The sequence below is a fragment of the Euprymna scolopes genome, chromosome 29 (assembly GCF_053919585.1).
Source record: "Euprymna scolopes isolate OS-2025 chromosome 29, ASM5391958v1, whole genome shotgun sequence".
NCBI lineage: Eukaryota > Metazoa > Mollusca > Cephalopoda > Sepiida > Sepiolidae > Euprymna > Euprymna scolopes.
The window spans coordinates 107333493-107338696 of NC_136510.1; the positions used below are offsets into that span (position 1 = coordinate 107333493).

Here is a 5204-nt window from a genome sequence, read left to right on the forward strand (position 1 = left end):
CTTATCTTTTCCCTTTCAGCTTTGTTTAACTCAGCATCATTGAGGACACTACCTTCCTCTTTCTTGTCCCATATCATTATGCCAGGTTTAATAGCTCCGTTTTCTAGGCATGTAGTTGTAGGAATAGCATAGTTCTAGTGGATGGTGTATGACTTATTCCCAACTATTGTTTCTGGTAAACATGTTCTGAAGACTTGCTGCTGCATTCGCTATTCAATTTCTACAGATCATTCAGTAGATATATTTACATAATCTATTGTGTTACATCATATAATAATGGTCTCCCTTAAAGTTGGATGTCAGGTGACTCATACTCTTTACTTCTGTGTGGTAGAACCTACACTTCTTATTGCTAAGATCACTCTCTTCTTAAAGGCATTGGTCATCAAGCATTGACCTTGGGAAGCCATTATAATCCTATCCTGATCTTAGTGAAGTAATCCCCTTTTTAGCCTATTTTTAAATGTATATATATATATATATATATATATATATATATATATATATATATATATATGTATAAGGAATGAAAAAATATACCAGCGGTGGTTGACGTTATGTTTAAAGAAAAAATAGAAAAAACCGAATGAAATTATTAAAAAATCAACGTTTCGTCCTTGTTTCAGAGGACATCTTCAGGATAATTGAAATAAAAATGTGAGAAAAGAAAAAGTCATAGATCGTGCGAAAAAAGACAGTTTTTAAATCCAACCCATGTCGGGAAAGGACGAATATGTGTGCGTATGGGAAGGTTGGGTTGTTTGATGTCTATATATACACTTTTAAAAATGCATTAAAATAAATATGTACATTTTTTTTTTTTTCTTCTGCGAAACTACTCATTATTATTAATTTTTTAGGGTTGTGTTAATACAAATTATAAAACTCATCACTGATAGAACCTACTTTCAATTTAATAATTCTTACTACAGACAGAAATTTGTATGTCACATCTGCCTCAAGATGTGCAAATCTGCGGTGGGAGTGCAGATCCATCTGAGATGGCATGGACGACAAGATTGGAAGAACTCAATGTGATGGCAATCATCTGGAAAGATGCAGCAATCATCATATATTTTTTTTTTGAAAGACACACTGAGTTTTCCCTGGTAATCATGTCGGAAAGAAAAATAAGATTTCACACTTGTTAGGTGTCATCAAGAGGATGATAGAAAAGGTCAGAAAAGAATTGATAGACTCACAATTCGTCTACGTCAAAAAGTAAAGGCATGATGGATGATCTGACATCATGAGAACATTCCAATTCTTCCTTGAGGGCCTCAGATTGAACATCAATGACGTCTTCTGCATTCTTGGCAAGGTACTCTGAATCGACCTAGTAACTACAGGTAGGCTGTACTAGTGGCATTAAGACTCAACTCCTTGCCACACCAGCCAGAAGACTCTTTACTGCTCATACTTCTCTTGGGATCTGTGTTCCTAGCACAGACTCTGCTTCCACCAAATTCTGCAAGACCGCTGAAATCATTTCATCTCCAAATCGAGATACAATGCAGTATTAACCCCACTTCAACCAATCTCTTTTAATGAGGTGACTTCACAAATCTGGCTTCACTGCACACTACAACAAAGGAGATTTTACTCATGAAGCAATAACTCCAGAAACACTCCAAGGTTGAAGATGCCCGGGAGGCCAGCTGAAGACATGGTTACACACCATCAAAACCAACATCGAATTTAGGTCTGGTTCACAGATCTATGGTGTTCGTTGCTAGTTCTGGACTGGTTGCACGTCACTATTTTAACTATTGCAGACCACCATATGTGGCTTGTTCCATTGCTGTCGCTGGAAACCAAGATATCTGTTGCTGCTTGTTTCTCTGCACCATCTCATTCACTGTTCCATATCATTGCTATCATTGGAAACCATGATTTCTGCAAGTGCTTCTTTCTCCACACTATTTCATTATCTGATGTATGTTGCTAATTATTATCTGTATACAATAATTATGCTACTAATCATTATCTGTACAAAATGATGTATGTTGCTAATTATCTGTATAAAATGATGTATGTTGCTAATTATCTGTATAAAATGATGTATGTTGCTAATCATTATCGGTATACAATGATGTATGTTGCTAATTATTATCTTTATACAATGATGTATGTTGCTAATCATTATCTGTATACAATGATGCATGTTGCTAATTATTAATTATATATGTTGCTAATTATTATCTGTATAAAATGATGTATGTTGCTAATCATTATCTATATAAAATGATGTATGTTGCAAATTATTATCTGTATACAATGATGTATGTTGCTAATTATTATCTGTATACAATGATGTATGTTGCTAATTATTATCTGTATACAATGATGTATGTTGCTAATCATTAGCTGTATACAATGATGCATGTTGCTAATTATTAATTATATATGTTGCTAATTATTATTAGTATAAAATGATGCATGTTGCAAATCATTATCTGTATAAAATGATGCATGTTACTAATCATTATCTGTATAAAATGATGTATGTTGCTAATTATTATTTGTATAAAATGATGTATATTGCTAATCATTATATAAAATGATGCATGTTGCTAATTATTATCTGTATAAAATGATGTATGTTGCTAATCATTATATAAAATGATGCATGTTGCTAATTATTATCTGTATACAATGATGCATGTTGCTAATCATTATCTGTATAAAATGATGCATGTTGCTAATCATTATCTGTATAAAATGATGTATGTTGCTAATCATTATCTGCATAAAATGATGTATGTTGCTAATCATTATCTGCATAAAATGATGCATGTTGCTAATCATTATATAAAATGATGTATGTTGCTAATCATTATCTATGTAAAATGATGCATGTTGCTAATTATTATATGTATAAAATGATGTATGTTGCTAATCATGATCAGTATAAAATGATGCATGTTGCAAATCATTATCTGTATAAAATGATGTATGTTACAAATCATTATCTACATAAAATGATTCATGTTGCAAATCATTATCTGTATAAAATGATGTATGTTACTAATCATTATCTGTATAAAATGATGCATGTTGCTAATCATTATCTGTATAAAATGATGCATGTTGCTAATAATTATCTATATACAGTGATGTATGTTACTGATTATTATATTTAAATTTCTGCATTCCAAATGTATAAAGTCTGAAGAAAGAAAATATTTTCTGACATCTGATGACCTCAACAGTGAAAGGCTGGAATTTTGCTGATAGTCAGATTTGTTGAGGCATTCCGTCACGTTTGGTTGGATTTTAAGTGCAGAAAATTTATCCATTGAAATACTTGTAGGACAAGCACAGGAATACAACATTGTGACCATGGGACAGGGTTAAGACCTATTAGACTAGAGACTGATTTTTGTATCCTGCCTATAAGAGAGAGACTAATGGTTGGTGCAGCAGCCCAAATGTGGCACCAATATTCCATGCATGGGTGATTATGATGGCTTTATAAAGACATAGGATGAGATTTTTTCTATCTCAATAGAGGGAGTCCACCTTCTCTGCAGCAAACTTGACAGTATCTTCTCCTTCTCTGTATTCATGTAATGTGACCGTTTCACTCGAACCATGTTTGTTACAGTTCAAACCTCTCTCAGACCCCCACACCGTCTAGCACCATCAAAAAAGAAGAAACAAAAATAAATCCAACTCGTTTTTTTTTAACTGTTTGTTTTGTCTGCCATGAGATTAACAACACCCTTCTCTGTCTCAACACCATCTTAAAAGTCTCTCACCACCACCAAGGGGCCACATGTCCATCTCACCCAGCACACATTTTTCTTTCTGCTTCACTATACGCCAGCCGTAGTTAGCCATTTCTTGTCTTTGACTTTACACATCTTTACATCTTTTTTGACGCACACTTTGCTTCTCACGATGGCGTGCTGTCCTTTTTTTCTTTTTCTTGTTACGCAAGCTCACGCACACTTCTTCATTTGCATATGTGCTTCTTTTCGGCTACTGCTGCTAATATCTTCGCAAGCCAGCTATCTTCCAGCTCCTGCAGATATTTTCCCACGCGTTGATATGTCATCTGTTTCATTTATTCCAATTCATGTAGAGAATATGACGAAATTTGATTTGAGCATACAATATCATCAACAGAAATGCAATTCTATGTTTCATGTTTTTTCATCTTGCCGCCAATCATGATCTTTGTAAATATCCATAAAAGATGAACGACTGTAACTTTTGGATCAACAGAAGAAAGGTAGCATTCTCTGTCCATGTTTCGGCTTCAGACAATGACCGGCCAAAAGTCATTGTGACAATGACTACCATATCCAGATTTATAGCAACCTTGGACAAACATTAAAATCATAAATATATGTAAATAGCTTACACTTTTTTTCTTTACATAACTTGTTGCACTTTCTTTTTTTTTTTTTACCAAATACATTTTATGTTGCCTGTGAATGTGAAGGAGTTTAAACATTGTACTCTCAGGAAGGATGTTATCAGTTGTGTCGGAGGTTGGAAAAAATTTAAATGAATAATTTTTGGCATATTCAAAAATAAATAACTCATTCAATTTTGAATAAGTCTACAATCAAAGATAGAACAGGAAAGTTTTTCCTCTTTTTTTAAACTCTTGTTAAATATATCTTGGCAAGATCATCCCACGAAGCAGCAACTTTATGGCAACCTACCTGCCATATCTACTACCATCAGGGATTGACGTCTACGATTTTCCAGTCACTGCCAGAGGAGCAAGCAAGAGCTGGTGGGAAATGTATTATTGTGGACTCCACGGTACGGACGCACGAGCAGAGGACAATTTAGATCTACGTACATCCAGCAAATTGCACATGACTCCAACTTTGATCCTGAAGATGGAAGGCAGGGATATCTGGAGAGAGAGAGAGTCATATTGGTTTGGGCAAGAAGCCCAAGCCTTTTATCCCTCCCAAACAACAGATACTGACACTTGAATATAAAGGGTTACTATGTACGACCATATCTACAGGGGACTATGTGAGATGAGCAAGAAAACTATTAGAGTAGAACGCTTTCCAGCATTTAGGGACCTTTACAGTGAGGAGGTGGGATTTTGCCACTAGAAATTAAAGCAAAAATAGAAAGATCAACAACGAAACAAAAAACAATCCCCCAAAATGGAAAAAGAATAAATCAAACAAGTACATAAATGTAAAATATTTTATATACAAAAAAAAAAA

The 5204-nt window shown here is 34.1% G+C and overlaps 1 long non-coding RNA gene across 1 annotated transcript in view; it reads left to right on the forward strand.

Moving 5' to 3' along the window:
- LOC145252806 (uncharacterized) overlaps positions 1-5204 on the forward strand; it is a 63096-nt gene that overhangs the window by 52166 nt on the left and 5726 nt on the right. The window lies entirely within an intron of this gene.